This window comes from Terrapene carolina, unplaced genomic scaffold (genome assembly GCF_002925995.2).
Source record: "Terrapene carolina triunguis isolate 2854851 unplaced genomic scaffold, T_m_triunguis-2.0 Scaffold23, whole genome shotgun sequence".
Taxonomy (NCBI): domain Eukaryota; kingdom Metazoa; phylum Chordata; order Testudines; family Emydidae; genus Terrapene; species Terrapene triunguis.
The window spans coordinates 17,984,169-18,001,325 of NW_020664374.1; the positions used below are offsets into that span (position 1 = coordinate 17,984,169).

Below are 17,157 nucleotides of genomic sequence, written 5' to 3' on the forward strand. Positions count from 1 at the left end.
GCGTCAGGCATGCGCCGTGGCGGGCAAGCGAGCGATTTTGGAAGGGGAGGGAGACGTGACACTCCCCGGCATGTGCACCCGGGGGGCGGGGACACCTCCACCCACTGCCCCCAGCCTCGCGTGGGGAGGGGCGGGGGAGCGAGAGACGCGGCTCCCCAGCCAGCAGCAAGGACAGGGAGGGCGGGCAGCACCGCGGCACGTACAGTGGCTCGGCCACGCCAGTCGGGCGGCGGCGGCTGAGGCTGACAGCGACGCAGGATCCCCCCCGCCGGCCCCCCTCAGTCGGGCCAGAGCAGGCGCAGCCTTCTCCGCCCCCCGGTCCAGCGGCGGCGTGACACCGGCCGCGCTCCATGGAGCCCAGCTAGGGGCTTCTGCCCGCAGCCGCCGGGAGAGCCGGAGGTGAGCCGCGCCGCGCCGCGGGGCGTACCAGAGGGCGCAGCCCCGTGGGGAGAGCGGTGGGTGCGCAGGGACCCTGCCTGCCTGCGCGGAGGAGGAGGGGGGTGTTGCTGAAGGGTGACTCCCCCCCAGGATGTATCAGGCTAACAGCGGGAGGGGGCGAGTCCGCACGGTCATTATTGGGAAGGTGACATCAGTGGTGGGAGGCAGGGTGCAGCCGGCTGACAGGTCGCTGGAGCCGCCTGGGGAGGAGAAAGCTGGCGGCTTGCAAAGCCAGCGGCTGGGCTGGACGGGCTGCCCCCTGCACGGGCAGCAGCCGGCACCGAGAGGCTGCTTTGCAGGGTTTGCCACAGACAAGGGGAAAAGGGGGGGTTGGCTATGCAACGGGGGGAGGGGGGATCGGAAAGCAAAGTGGGGTTTTTGGGGTGGTCAGGGGTGATTGGCGCAGCCGGGCGGTGCGAAGGGAACGGGATTGGTGCTGGAGGAAGGAGGCTGTTTGCGCTGCTGTTTGTGCTGATTTGCATCCAGCGGAACAATGCTAAAACTGCCTTTTGGTAGGTGATGGGAGGGATTGTTTGTTGGGGGCATCCGTCTCCTCTTAGATTTGTGGCTGGGAGAATGAATTGCGGTTTTTTGAAAAGCGATGTCTGCTCCCTGCGGCTCCAATGAGCAGGGTTTGCTGTGAACTTGTATTTTCAAGGATTTTGTAAAATACCTCCCCGCACCCTAACTACGTGCGCTATAGCAGTCAGAATTGGCTCTGCGATATGCTCTTCGGGAGCCTTATAATAAACATTCTGAGGTTCTGGGAAATGGTCAAACAGGGAAGATATGAAGTCCCCAGGTATAAAGCAAACACACAGAGAATTGTGGTATTATTTATCTTGTCTTAGCTACATTTCTAGCTGCAACTCTTTTCAGTAATATTGGCTAACACAAACAAATCCTGCATCTGATGTGGCTTTTCAGGCTGAAAGAGTTGATTTCATATACATTTGTTGTAAACCATGACTGTTGTGTCACATCGCACTGAATGCGGTCTGAATGTTTAGTGAAATGAAATCCCATCACAGTTGCTGTTTAGGGTTAGAAATGTTGCCAAACAGCTGCTGCTTTGTGTTTCAATTGTAGAGGTCCCAGGAGTGGATTTTGGACACAGTAAGAGAGAGATGGTGTGTAAACATTGAAGGAAGAAGGGGAAAAGCATATACATGTACACAGAGTGTCTCTTTATAAAACTTTTAAAAATAATTATTGGGGATCTGGAGTGGGGAGCTTTGCATGTGTGTGAGAGACACATAATTTAGATATGGTGGTCCGATTTTTACAATAAACAAACACTTCCCAGTTATCAGTGGTTCAAATACTTGCATCAGTGAAGTAAATGAAAGCTAGAGAGAAATTTACTGTCAACCTTTAAATATATACAATATTTTTTAATGTGTTATGTAGATATTTTTCATAGTCAGTAGTGAAACACTTGGAAGATTTATGGTTCAAAAGTTGCATCACTTCCTTTTTCATTGTTCAGATTCATAGAGAAGGTTACCAGGAAGATAAATTGTCACCTCTGTTCTTTGTTATATACAGTAGATAGAGTTAATTGTTTCTTCTGGACTAGGTAATTATGGGTTATGTGCCACTGGTGTCAGAGTAGTGAGTTTTGGATGCACATCATCTTGGATTTTTAAGAATATGTAAATATTTTACTAAAGAAGTTTTATATGAACCAAATGGTATTGTGCAGAGTCTGAGTATTCAGTGATGGAGATAAACAGATAACATCTTTTCTTAAAAGGCTGGTTTTGCTTGGTTCTTTTTGCAGTCGTTTATATTAGTTTTCTCTGGGGTTATTCTCAGTCTGAATAATTTTTGTAGAAGAAAATCTTACTTAAAATACAAGAAAAATGCAGTGAGGTAAATTGTAATCTGTAATTTTAATTTTAATGTATTGGTTTGAGAGGAAAGATCATTTGGTTGCTGAAAAATTCCTGGATTCTTCTATATTAACACTTATTTGTTTAGATCACATTTTCTCTTTTTCATTGTCACCTCTTTAATGTATGTAGCTTATTCTCTAGGGAAATGATTTAAAATAAATTTGAAAATAACAATATATTTTTCCCTTTGGCAACTGGCAAGAACATGTTTAATTACTAAAATAATATAGAACGCCGGAGTATTCCCAGCATTACAGTTATGTATAGCAGTGGTTCAGTAATCGGGCCCCCCTTTTTTGTGTCTTTAATCATTTATGGCCCCAACCCCAACAGTACATATACTGCCACCCAGCTCTGAAGCCAGAGCGGAGAGCAGTGGCTGCTGGCTTGGTGGCCAGCTCTAAAGGCAGCACAGCACCAGCAGCAGCACTGAAGTAATATTGCTTTTCACAGCAGACTTAGCACCCATTGCCACCCTTACTTCTGCGTTGCTGCCGCCACCCTGGGGGCTGGTAGCTGGAGCCCCACCACCTCCAGGTGAGGGATGGGAGGAGGGGAGGAAGGAGAGACGGAGCCCGGGCTGCATCCCAGTAAGGGATTGAGAGCGGTGGGGGGGAGGAAGCGAGCCCGGGTGGTGGGGCTCTAGCTGTCCCTTTATCATCCCCACCTCCCAGGCATGCCTGGCCCTTCTGCATGAGCTCCAGCCACCTGGAGTTGACAGAGCTCTTAAAAAACCAACCAACAAATAAAAGCACACAGCTCGCGCCTCACTTGCCACTTTCCCGTGCCTTCCTTGGAAGGTCTGCCCCATAGTTTGAGAACCGCTGATATATAGGAAATAAAATCAGAGTGTTTCCTTTTTCTTTTCATTTGATATGTGAATTTGGGGAGTTCTTCTACTCCGGGAAAGAGAGACATCAGTGGCACTAACTGCAGCTAGACACTATGGGCTGAATATATACCTGGGGATTGGGTCCAATAAGATGCAAATACCATGCAAATTTCCCCACAGACCTCTCTCAGTGCAGTTCATTAATTACTTCTAGCACTCTTGATAGTTTGTCCTTAGAGTCTATGATCAATTTCGTGGTAGGTTTTTATGGTAAGAGCAAAGCTCCATTTGGGGCCTCATTGAAGGAGCCAAACCTTGCCTCCCCCAATGTAATCTGCTCCTTTATTTTATTTTATTTTAAATCTCCTTTCATGAGATTTCATGAGAAATGGCCACAATGGGAGATGGAGTGGGCCAGAGCTCTGAGGTGGCACTAGGCATTCACTCTCTCAGGTGCTTGGCTGGCTGGTTCTTGCTTACAGACCATCATATGTGGGGTCAGGAAGGAATCTCCCCCGCCCCTAGTCACATTAGCAGTGACCTTAGGGTTTGTTTGTTTTGTGCCTTCCTCTGCAGCTTGGGATGCAGGTAGGGTGACCAGATGTCCCGATTTTATAGGGACAGTCCCGATATTTGGGGCTTTTTCTTATATAGATGTCTATTACCTCCCTCCCCCATCCCAATTTTTCACACTTGCTGTCTGGTCACTCTAGATGCAGGTCACCTGGCAGGATTATCTGGGCATATCTCACTTAATCATTTCCCTGCTATTGAGAGGGTGTCAGGCACTGGTGCACTTCGGTCCCTCCCGTTCTCAGCCTGTGGCACATAATAATCTGGTCTCCTCTGGGCTGTAATACTTTGGTCTAATTTTGGTTGTTGGGTTTAGTGTGCGGGTGCTGGGTGGGGTTGATGGCCTGTGATACACAGGAGGTCAGACTAGATGATCTAGTGGTCCCTTCTGGCCTTGAACTCTATGACTCTAAACCCATTTTTACCTTGCAATATGGCTGAAGTCAAATTTGAGCATGAGGTAAATGCTTGTAAATTAAGCTAGAGTGACATTTAGCTTCCATGTATGTATATAAAATTCTGAAACAGCGCCAGTAAAAAGATCTGTCTGTCTCAATGCATCAAGAACCTCCAGAACTATAATTTTTCCAGGGGTGCTGACTGCCTTCTAATGAGAACACAAATGATAAGCATTATAACTTGCATGGATTGCATTAAAAGCCGAGTCTCTAGGATAAAGTAATTGGAGCTGGTTAGATGAAGGCATAGAATCTGTGTTAAGAGGGTGGATCTGGACAGGTTGCAGCTTCAGGAGGCTGGAAGCTTCGGTGAACAGCCATTTGAAACTCATGCTTGATTAGAGCCCAGAGTAATGTGGATTACAGTAGAAAAGGTGTGTCCCTATGTAATGAAGAAGATTGACCCTGTGATCTGGGACACAGGAGATTTGGGTTCAATTTCTGGGTCTACCGCAAAATTCTTATGTGGCATTGGGCAAGTCACTTAATCAAAATAGATAAAACAGTCAAAGGGTGAGGGAATTGTGGCACAGAAAGGTTATCAGCTCTTCAGGGCAGGGACTCTCACTCACTCTGTGTTTACAGACCTTGATCTTGTTTGGTGCTTCTAGGTGTAACTGTAATGCACATCATAAATAGTAATGTAACAAAAAGGTGGTCAACAAATGGTACCTCGAGAGTTTCCTATGCTGTCATCTGTGTAAGTCAACAGAGAAAGGAGGTGGAAGCAAGCAGCTCTCTTGGAATAACAGGCTTCTTATTTTAGCATGGAAAAGAGCCAGAGATAGGAGGGTTGTTGCGGCCTTGCTAGTCAAAGTAAAACAGAAGTCTTGCTGAAAGAGTAATATTTTCACTTGGGTACCAGAAGAGCACAAAAGCTAGCTCTGGACTTAAAGACAGAAGGCTAAAGTGGCAGTTTGCTTCCAAAAAAATACAAATGATTGTAATTAGGCCCAGACCCTCTTAAGTGACACATGGGTTTATTTATTTCAGATGTTTCCAAGTCCCAGGGATGGGGCCAAATATGAGGCGTTTGATGTAGCCTGTAGTTTAACCCCAATTACTTCTACATAAATCACATGACTATTACAGGCACTAAGTACACGTTTGTCACATGAGTGCTACCTATTAGAAAAAATGAAGATAACTTTAAAAAATGTAATTCTGGTAAAAAATCTTTGAAAAAATAAAGAATAAACAACACTACTAGACATTAGCTTGCCTTAGCTGTGGAATGCATTGTGCAGACAATGGAGCCACCTATCTGGCTCCAATAAGAGAATGAAAATGCAGTATCTAGTGTCCTATACAGTATTCTTTTGGAGAGCATTTAAAAAAAATTAAGAAAATCAAAATGCTATAGCTGTACTAACTCTTTGTGCTCACAAGTCTGTGTGCTTAGAGAACTGAAATGGTGGTTTTGTAGAGCAGTGAACAAGAGAGTGAGAGAAGCAAAATGGGATCTGGCAAATATTCTTGTTACAAAACTGTGATGGATAAATGATTTACAGGGATGTTTGCTTTTTTATTTGGGTGGAAGGACTGAGTTGACAATGTGTAGTGATAGCTCTGAATTGTTTTGTTTTGGGATTAGACTGCATTGGGTCACACCTTCCGATGCGACATCTCCAGAATAAAAATGCAGTAGAACGCTTCAAAACATCTCTCAGAAAACCAGCTATAACAGGTAGCAGTTCTGCAGAAAAGGACCTAGGGGTCACAGTGGACGAGAAGCTGGATATGAGTCAACAGTGTGCTCTTGTTGCCAAGAAGGCTAATGGCATTTTGGGCTGTATAAGTAGGGGCATTGCCAGCAGATCGAGGAACGTGATCATTCCCCTTTATTCGACATTGGTGAGGCCTCATCTGGAGTACTGTGTCCAGTTTTGGGCCCCACACTACAGGAAGGATGTGGAAAAATTGGAAAGAGTCCAGCGGAGGGCAACAAAACTGATTAGGGGTCTGGAGCACATGACTTATGAGGAGAGGCTGAGGGAACTGGGATTGTTTAGTTTCCAGAAGAGAAGAATGAGGGGGGATTTGATAGCTGCCTTCAACTACCTGAGGGGGGGTTCCAAAGAGGATGGAGCTCGGCTGTTCTCAGTGGTGGCAGATGACAGAACAAGGAGCAATGGTCTCAAGTTGCAGTGGGGGAGGTCTAGGTTGGATATTAGGAATCACTATTTCACTAGGAGGGTGGTGAAGCACCGGAATGCGTTACCTAGGGAGGTGGTGGAATCTCCTTCCTTGGAGGTTTTTAAGGCCCGGCTTGACAAAGCCCTGGCTGGGATGATTTAGTTGGGGATTGGTCCTGCTTTGAGCAGGGGGTTGGACTAGATGACCTCCTGAGGTCCCTTCCAACCCTGATATTCTATGATTCTGTAGACTTGGTTTAAAAAAAAAACTTTTTTTTTCTTTCAGTCCTTATGCCATTCTGCAATTGTTCCAAAAGCATCTAGGTTACAAAAAGGTGGAGGTAACTTTGGTACAAGATCCTAGGCACCTTCCTTCTTGGTGGTCATTAGCATTTCTTAAATTTCCTTAGCAATTCCTGAAGCTTAGATTTTCAAATTGGTCCCCTTTTACAGGACACCTGAAAAGATGCTATATATCAGATGTGTGAAGAAACCACATCATCCACAGTGTAATCTTGCTTAGTAATTTTGGGTTTCCTTCCATCTTCTATATATATATATGTGTGTGTGTGTGTGTGTGTGTGTGTGTGTGTGTGTGTGTGTACACACACACCTTACTACCCTTACCGATCCCCGCCATACCTTCATTGTCATGTAGGCAATGTTTCATGTATCAGGTCTGCTAAACTGGAGAGTAATTTTGTAGTTCTAGTTGAACGATCTTACAGGACTGCATTATAAGATTACTAACTGTATGTGTTTAAATAATAGCTCATGGATGTGAACAGGGAAGGTGAAGGCATGCTTTAATGTTGTCTTGTGTCTGGCTGGATCTCTTGGGGAGCCTTAGCAACAGTGCCACAAACATCAATACACTCTCTCTGTCACATATTGTTCTCTGGTTTTGTGTTCTATGAATACAAACCTCAGAGGCTGCTTCAGGAACAATTCTTTCAACACAGACTGTGGTTACTAATATGGTACAATTTTTGGAAAATTCTTCTGTCACACATCCAGTGGGAGGTTGAATGTCTTCAAGAGCTAACCCAAATCTCTCAGGCATTCCCCACCTCTACCACTTCCTTTCTCATTGCCCATTACAGTCTTCATGGCATAAACTGCCCATCAACTTTGTGAACCTAATCTCATTGACACTTCCACAATGAACCTCAGTTTCTTTAAACTAGTTGCTGAAGCATTTTCAGGGAGACTGGGCTAGAACTGCAACTACAGTTGGGAATGGTGAGTTAATTGCTGTTTCGGTTTAACAGGTAGGTTTTGATTTCCCCCTCTGGCATGTGTTGAGTTCTATGGACAAGTTTCAGGACTGGTCATGCCCATAGCTTTTCATTCAAGTTCTGATGGGAAACCAGCCTTCTACTGAGACATGTGACTGTGGGGTGCCCATCAGTTCTCTAATTACAACTTGGATTCTTATGTCTTTGAGCCTACTTTAGCATCTTTTGAAAATCTCAGCTTGAACTGCTAAGGGAGTTAGGTGGTCAACCCTACCTATATTTCAACAGGGCCGGCACAACCCATTAGGAGACCTAGGCGGTCGCCTAGGGCACTAACATTTGGGGGGCGGCGACTGCAGCGGCCGGACCTTCCGCCGCCTCTGACGGGGGCGGCATTTCGGGGGCGGGACCTTCCGCCGCCTAGGGCGGCAAAAAAGCTGGCGGCGCTCCTGTATTTCAGTGGCGGTTGAGTGCCTAACTCATTTAGGCACCTTTGAAAAATCCCAGCTTTAATCTCTGAATTCACTTATTGTAGGGTAGTGGGAAGATCAATCTTGAGTCAAACATCAGAATTTACTTAGACTTTCAGTGTTTTTTCTGCTTCTATTGTGACATGATAACAAAGAGGTTAGATGAACACTGTGGCTAGGCGGACAATGGCTTTTACATGCTGTGGTAGACAGGGCATTCTTCTTCCTGGCAAATCTGGGTTATTTGCAGGAGTGCACTAGGCAAGTCCTACATTCCTGTGAAAAATAATTCATTAATGGCAAGAAAATAATTAGTTTACTCTAAAAAGCCACTCCAACTGCTCTTTTTCAGCCTCTGAATCCTTAATGATAGTCATTGCTAATTTCTTGTTACTGTGTATTTCTAACTGTAGTGTCCTTTTTCTCCTGAGTTTTAAAGAGAAGATGATAGTAGTAATTGCAGAGCATAGCTACTTATCACTATTCAGGGGAGGACTCTTCCTCTATAGTTGAACAGACAAGTTGCTGGTCAGTTGGGTCTAGATTCACAAAAGGACTTAGGTGCCTAACTGCCATGATTTTAGGCACCTAACTCCCAAAATCAGGCCCTAGTGGTATTTATAAAATCCCTGCTCTGCTGCTGCCGCACAGCATAGGTGCCTAAGTTTTTGCAGTAAAGGTTCTCTAAGTGCCTATGTTTCTGCCTCTGTGCATGCACATTGATGCTCTGCCCCAGGTGTCCAGATGCCTGAGCCCCAGGGCAGTTCACAAACCAGGTGAAGATAGGTGTTCGTCTGCCTAACAAGCCTGCAGAGCCCGACCTGGTGAGTGGACTCAGAGCTCGCCTACCAGATTGGGTCCCTATAGGTGAGCTTACACAAAGTGGGAGGGTGGGGAGTAAAGAGAAGGACTTCCTTCATGACTTCTAGCCTGGTGGTAAGGGTGTTCACCTGGGAGGTGGGAGACCCCTGGTTCAAGTCCTTCCTCTGCCTGAGAGGGAGAAGGGATTTGAATAGGGACCTGCTACTGCTCAGGTGAGTGCCCTAACCACTGGGTAATGGGATATTCTGATGTGGGCTCCCTCAGTCTCTCCTGTTGAAGCTGTTCCACTGTGAGTAAATTATTTTAAAAAGTCATTGGAGTAGGGGAGTGGATCCTGGGTCTTCCACCTCTCTGGTAAGTTCTCCAACCACCAGGCTACCCAGTCATTCTCATGCTTGCTTTCTCTCTGGCCCAATGATTCTTTCATTATTTATTCACAGTGGATGAGGGTTCACAGCTGAGTCACTGGCGGAGATAGGCACCTCCCTGCAGCCCAGATTTAGATGCCTAACTCTGTGAGAGGGGTGGGGTGTTGCATACACCCTCTCATTGGCATCTTCCATGGTCTAACTTAGGAGGCTCCTCACCTAGTATGCCAGCTTTTGTGAATTTCAGTCTAAGGCACCTATCTCTCACTGTTCATTGTATAGGGAGCCTAGGCACCCAACTTAGGCTTTGTGAATTGCAGTGTGTTCCTGTGATATTTTTTTCTCCCTAGGTCCCTAAAAGTATCTTAGTGAAGCTACCCCTTGGTCCTTTAGCTTAAGCAGCAGTATCTCAAGTTCCGGATCCAGAAGTCCTGGATCATTGCCTGTGGACAGCCCCTCCAGGATTGTTGTAATACAAGCTACAGAGCTCTGGTGCAATATGCTATGTATATGAAGCACTGCTTCATAAACAGACAGCCCCATTTTGCGTTATCTTAAGTTACTGAAGGATCTAAATGGTGTTAATGCATAGCCCCATCAAAAAGCACAATGCTGTTGTCTAATCTAAAGGTGAGAAAGGTGTGTGGATAACTGTAGCTGTGACTATTATGTGGCCTCGTGGCTCTTTATCCCTCTGTAATGGTTATGTTAGTATGGGTGACACCAGCTCTGGCTTCCAGTTAGTTTCCAGGTGGAATTGAAGGTGTCGGTTTTGTAGTATAAAGCCTTAAATAGTTGGGACTTGGTGCTTCAGGGACTACCTTTCTCTAGGTGAGATGCCCTTTTACTTCCAATCAGTTGAGGTGCTAAAGCTAGCAGCCTCCTGCTTTAAAAGGGACAGGGCATTTCCATTAGGGCTCTTCAGTTCTGAACTCACTGCTCCCTTTGGTGTGATTTGTTTCCCTTCAGGGGATACAGTAAGGCTTAATTTTTTCCCCTCTTGGGCTCTTGTTGAAAGGATAGGTTAAAGGTTATGACGTGGTTAGACGTGGGGGGTGTTTTCACATTGGACAACATATTTTTAGTCAGGACAGTATGTTGTGTTTTTGGATTCCTTTACTCGTTATGTGCAATTTGATTTGTGAAAACTCTCCATTTGAGATAGGCACTTTAAAGGAGTCTAAATATATAGAGAATGATGGAACAGAAGACGTTTGTAGTAAGTTGCGCTAGTTATGCTGGCAATATCTCTGTTTAAACATTTAACATGGATTTAAAAAAAAAAGTAACTAATAAACAGCAAAATTATAGTGTATCATTCCTGCTTTTAAATTTGACATCTAAAAGAATTAAAAATGGAAAACACATGTTTTAGATGAACACAAATTGTTTATAATTACCATTCAGTGAGGTTTGGTGCTTTTATAAATCTGTTTAAGCGTATTAATCATGTTAAAAGGTCAAAGGTAAGCTTTAAAATGGATACCAAATTGAGATGGGTAGGAAAGGTGACATTTCTATTACTGCATATAGTTTGAATTTGACTGGCAAAACAAGACAGATTTCACTGTGGACCTGATCCAGCAAAATCTTATTCACATGAGCAAGGCTTAGCAAGACAAGGTCCTAGCTAAATCAGTGCACTCCTGTCTTCATATCCAGGAGGTTTAGCCCTTGATTCTGGAAAGTCTTACTCATGCGAACAGACTGAGGTGCGACAGCAGATAGATAAATATACACCTCTACCCCGATATAACGCAACCCGATATAACACGAATTCTGATATAACGCGGTAAAGCCGTGCTCCAGGGGGGCAGGGCTGCGCACTCCGGTGGATCAAAGCAAGTTCGATATAATGCTGTTTCACCTATAACGCGGTAAGATTTTTTTGGCTCCCGAGGACAGCGTTATATCGGGGTAGAGGTGTATCTAATATTATTTATTTTCAAGTGCTTTAAGAAGATGTGGCTAATCTGCATCCTAACCTTTTTTTCATTTCTCCTGCCCTTTGTCTGTTTGAGATTCTAAATACTTTAGGGAAAGGGCTGTATTTTGCTTTGTATGTACAGATCCTGGCACATTGTGGGTGCTATCAGGAACAAATAATAAAATATAATGTGAGTAAATCCTTTGACTTCATTGAGGCCTGGTCTACACTACAAAGTAAGGAGTGGGGAGGAGCCTGGGCGGCAGCCCAGCACAGAGCAGGGAGCCAGGAGCCCGGGTGGCAGCCGGGCTCCCAGTTGGGAGTTCCACCTGGAGCTGAGAGCCCATGCTTTTAGCTCTCCACACTGCTCCTCTTAAGTCGGTTTAAGTGCTTCTGGTGAGGACTCCACCAACAGGAGGAGGATAGTACGGACATGGAAAATCTCAGTAATTACTGTGGGTGGCTTATGCCAATTTAACTTAAGTCGACTTAAGTTTGTAGTTTAGACATGCCCTGAGAATAGCTGCTGATTACTGGTATGAGCAAGGCTTATAGGACCAGACTCTAAGAACGTAATAATGTAATTTTTAAAATGTCAGTGTTGTTTTATTTTTTGGAGAATTCAGCATCATCTGAGTGAGGACTGAATCTGTGGATTTTCTGTGCCCATGGACTTCTGCTGCACTCTGTTATTGCAGATAGGACCTGACCCTGCGAATGTGCCAAGTGCCTGGGAGTTCATGATGCTCCACCCCTTTGAGGACTGGGCCCTTGGTGACAAGTACGGGTCTTGGGCTATATAAACATCTAATTTCACAAGTTACTTATTTTCATTCCTGTTGCTTGGTGAAACCTATAAGTCAAAAGTTAAAAAAAAATAATTAAAATCCCACCAAATAAATCCTTCCTTCCTACTCAAGGTGCTTCATCAAAGGTATGGCATCCAACATGAGGGTCACCTCTTTTAAAAGATAAAAGCAAATGTTTTTATTCAGTGTTACAGACTGAGAGCCCAATTCTGCTGTATTGTGTTTTTCAGGTAAGGTCCGTGGGGCCAGAGGGAAATGGATAACGTGTGTCCCTTGGACAGCTCAGACTCCCGAACACCCCCCTGACTCCCCAACTCCCATGTCACCCCCTCTACCTACCCACTTGAAACCTGTGTGAAGTTCAAGGTTCAAGGGGGGAAAACTGCAGTGGAAGCATCTGAATATAGAGAAGGGGACTGTGCATAGAAGGGTAGATCTGGGGGGATGAGTCCCCATAGTGCTTTGGAGAGTATGAGACAAATTCTGCTCTGTTACATTTGAGCAACTGCTAGTTAATGAAGGGTCACACAGGTATAAAGAGCAGATATGGTCCTGCCCCCACCCCCGCCTCATTGATTTTACTACAGTAACTTTCCTCAGGACAGAACCACCTCCCTTCCAAGTGAGGGGCCAAATACTGGTCCCATTGAAGGCAATGTGAGTTTGAAATGGAAGGCAATGGGAACAAGATTTGCCAGCTGTGTCTGAGTAGCTGATTATCAAAATAATTATAATGTCTTTTACTGATTCTCATCCTTATCCAACTCATCTTTGCTGACTAAGTGCCTGATCCAAAGCCCATTGAAAGCAATAGAAAGACACCCATTAAGTTCAATGGGCCGTGGGTCCACCCGTGTGCAAAATTTGACAATTGCTCTTAAGAAGCTAAAATCAGAAGTAACTTCTTAACAAGAGGGAGGTGCATGTCTCAAACCTGAGCCAGCAAGCAAAGGTCTAAAAGATGGGGGGAAGTCTACCACACTGACCACTCATATCTCATCAACTAAGCCCCACAGCCAGCTTATTCTTTCTTGTTGCCAGAAAAGAGAGGCTGGACAGGCTTGGTGCTAGAGTGAAAAAGGCTATCACATTTTTTTCAAGCTGATAAATTGACAGCTTAAAAAGCCCACAAATAATTGTTCCAACTCTTGCTAGCAGATCTAAGGACATCATTAGGGATGTTGGGCATTCAGAACCAATTAAAGAGGCATCAGATTTTGAATCCATTGCCTATGGTTTGCTCAGTTTAGTGGCAGGCACCATTGCTGTTGGAGCACAGGAACTTGCTGGATTGACATTTTGTTAGTAAAACTGATGATAACATAAATGGTTGTGAAACAAACATTCAGGGCTTATATACACCATAGGGTAGAGCAGTGTGCACTACAGGAGTGATTTCTAGAGTGAGCTGACGTGTTGTGCATTAACTGGTCCATGTAAACTCTGCTGGTGCGCACTAAAGATGCACTAGTGTGCTTTAACATTATACTGTTTCAACAACACTATTTTAAAGCACACTAGGGAACATTTAGCATGCACCAACAGGGTTTTACTTGGGCCAATTAATGCACAACACATTAATGCTCTTCAGAAATCACATCCCCATAGTATGCATTGCTGCACCATATAGACAAACCCTTAGATTTTGTTTTTTGTCATAAAGATGGAAACCACCCTACTACAGGGTTAAGTAAATGCATTTTGCTGCAGCTACATCACATAGAAACAAGCCATTTTTGACTCTTTTTAATGACGTTTATTTATCACAGGTAGCGCACAAGCTGCTGCTATTTCTCAGCATGCTGAAAGAATGTTCTCCAGATGGCACTTGCTGTTTATGCTTTTATTCAGTTCACGTGAACACAGCAGCACTCTGTACAAAATCCAGAAAATTGAAAAATAAAAATAATACCGTTTCTACAAAGTGCCACGTTATTAGCTGAAAAAGCTTATATTCTGAATGATGAGAAAGAGGCCTCAAGCCATCCTGGATGATTGGACGTTTCTCAAATACTAGTCAGATTCACCAAATGGATAACAGGCATCTGCCTCAGTTTTAAAAAGCATCTTACTTCCCTCTCCCAAAAGGTGGGTTTTAAGCATGAGTATTGGTATCCCCGTATTTATTGCCTCCTACTTCCCTTTATCTGGCTAGGTTGGATTTGTTGGAATTTTATGAAGGTGTTTATAATTATGATATTTTAGCTGTCTTTTACATTGATATAGAGCTTCTCAGTGGGAATTGTGCTTGGAGCAAGATGCATTATAAATTATTTTATTTTTTCCATTGTCATTCTCTTGGCTTTGAATTTCAGTGAAAAAAATGTAGGGTTTCCTGCTGGTGCTGTTGAGGTCAATACAGCTCCTTTTGACCTTCAAGAGAACACGATCAGGCCCTGATTCCTGTTCATTAAAATTACTAAACCATACAGTAATATCCAAATTATAGGCATGGTAGCCCTTTCTTATTCCCTTTGACTTCAATGGGACTACTTGCCTGAGAAAGGGTTCCAGGACCAGGTCCTTTTCTCTTTATAGAAATCCAGCCATTTTCCTAAGGGTTATTCTGCCACCCTTTAGTAGTTTCAGCGGAACTCCTTTTAGAGGAAGGTCTTACTCAGTGTGAGTAAGGGTGGTAGGATCTGGTCTAGAATATAAATATTTAAATCCACTGCCTTTAAAAAAAATATTGACATTTGATAATTACTATAGTACCTATTTAATATAGCTACTTCTGAAATGTAAACAAAAGTCAGGATTTGATGATTTGCTGCAATTAGAAAAATATAAAATATATAATTCTTATGCCTTTGGTGAACTGGGCTCAGTAAGACTATATGGAAGACACAATGTCAGGTTCTGAAGAATTTGGAAGTGTCAAGGGGGCTGATATCAATCTCAGCTCAAGAAAGTTGGTCCACTTCCCTATTGTGCTTTGGATCAGAGACCCCAGTTGACATTCAGTTGTTCTTCACAGACAAAACCTGTTCAAGTCAGTGGGAGGCTCTCCATTTACTTCAATAGGCATTGGATCAGGCCCCTGGAGAAGACAGAGGCTGTTCTCTTCTATGGTTGCAAGGTCAGATGGCTAAACACTGAGGGGCAGATCTTTTATTGGTTTAGATTGTCATAGTTTCATTGAAATCAATGGAGGAATCACAGTTTACACACTCTGAGGATCCGCCCCTGAAGATTGAAGTCAGGATTAAAAGATGGAAGGGATCATGAACCAAGAATGAAAAATACCCTGTGATTCAATGCCTCCCATTCATCTTTCTGTCAAAAATATTGGTTATGTTCAACACAAGGTATTTTGAGTAGGGTTTAAAGTAGAGTTGGTTTGAATTTTTCAAACCAAAAAGTTGAATTAAAGAAGTCTTTTTTGAAAATGAAAAATTTTTGGTGAAAAATAGCCAATTGTCAAAGTTTGTCATTTTACATTTTTTCCAATTTTTAATCAAAACATCATAAATGGTTTTCAGTAAACAAAAATATCGATAAATACTTTAGTGTTTTCTGTTTTTAAACAATGAAGAAAAAATTGAAATAGCAAAGAACAGGTCAATTTCTAACACTTCAAAATGAAAAACAACTGTGATTTTTTTGGTAAACATATTTAATGGTCAGCTAGCTCTAGTTTAAAGTATTGGTAGCAAATATTTGTATTAAAACAAAAAAATACATGTACAAATGGATTCCAGTGTTCCCCAGCTAAACAACAAGGCAATATTATGAGATGTTTCCATTCCTTTCTGCTTCCTGTTCCCCAAGGGATACTCCCTGTCCAACCAGAATTCTTGCTACATCAGCTACACGCTGTTTATATTGGTTGCTCCCTTGGCAGTTATTATTTCTTAATGTGTTAATTGCAGTTCTTGGACCCTTTGAGAGGTGGTGTGTGTGTGTTGCTATTTCCATTCTGTATATGTTACATCCAGTAAGAGGATCTAATGGTAAGAATTCAAATAGCAAAAGAAGAATAAAATAGCCAGGGTAAATGGGAAGAGTAGCCACCATTTTCTGCTTATTCAGTAAAGATTCCTACTGCTATTCTTGGTTTGTGTGATGTCTTTTAATTGAAACTTGACTTCTGTGGGTTACTTTCTGCTCACTACCGATACTTTACAGTGAATTCCTTCATAGTAGTAGCTAGTCAGGGATAAGGAATTACTTCAATGAGAGATGGGGATTTTTAGTGATCTAAAAAGAAACCTATAGATTTTAAACATGTTGATAGGGTTACCATATTTCCACAATCAAAAAAGAGGACACTGGGGGGGGGAGGGGGAAAGCCCTGCCCTAGCCCCGCCCCTGCCCTGCCCCGCCCCCATCCACTCCCTCCCACTTCCCACCCCCTGACTGCCCCCCTCAGAACCCCAACCCCCCCTGCTTCTTTTCCCCTGACTGCCCCCTGCTGAGAACCCCCCACCCTAACTGTCCCCCCTAGGACCCTACCTGTCCCCTGACTGCCCTGACCCTTATCCACTCGCATGGGTGGCAGGGTTGTAGAAATTTTGGTGGTGCCCAGAACCCACCTCCCCCACCTGCCTAAGGCTGGGGATTAAGGTGCAGGAGGGGTGCAGGTTCTGGGATAGAGTTTGGGTGCTGGGTGCAGGCTCCGGGCTGGGGCAGGGGGTGGGTGTGCAGGAGGTGGTGAGGGGTGCAGGCTCTGGGATGGAGTTTGGGAGTGGGAGGCGGTGCAAAGGGAGGGGGTGCAGGCTTTGGGAGGGAGTTTGAGGGCAGGAGGGGGTGTGTGGGAAGGGGGGAGGGGGTTTGGGAGGGAGTTTGGGGATAGGAGGGGATGCAGGGGTGAGGGCTGTGAGTCTGAGGATGGGGGGTTCATGATGCAGGAGGGGGCTCAGGGATGGAGCAGAGGATTAGGGTGTGGGGGGATGAGGGCTGGGGCTGAGGGGTTTGGGGCATTGGAGAGGCTCAGGGCTAGGGTGGAAGGGCAGGGTAAGGACAGCCTGTCTTCCCATTAGTGGATGGGGGCACTAGGACCCGGGGGCAGCAGACAGCAGTTGCTGCTGGCTCTGGCAGTACAAGCAGACAAGGGAGAGGCAGGGAGGAGGGGCCCACGGGGGGGGGGACGGGGACGCGCGGAGAGGGGGTGGCAGGTGGAGGCCTGGGACCCATCCAACACTCCCCCGCTCCCTGACTGCCCCCCCCCCGGACTCCCCTTACCATTC

General features: G+C 44.7%; 1 protein-coding gene across 1 annotated transcript in view; it reads left to right on the forward strand.

The window, feature by feature from the left end:
* Nucleotides 1–260: 260 nt before the first annotated feature.
* Nucleotides 261–17,157, forward strand: part of LOC113406158 (retinoic acid-induced protein 2-like) — a 63,198-nt gene continuing 46,301 nt past the window's right edge. Inside the window, exon 1 of the mRNA XM_026649164.2 lies at nucleotides 261–399. The gene's annotated coding sequence lies outside the window, so the exon portion shown is untranslated. The remainder of the gene's footprint in view (nucleotides 400–17,157) is intronic.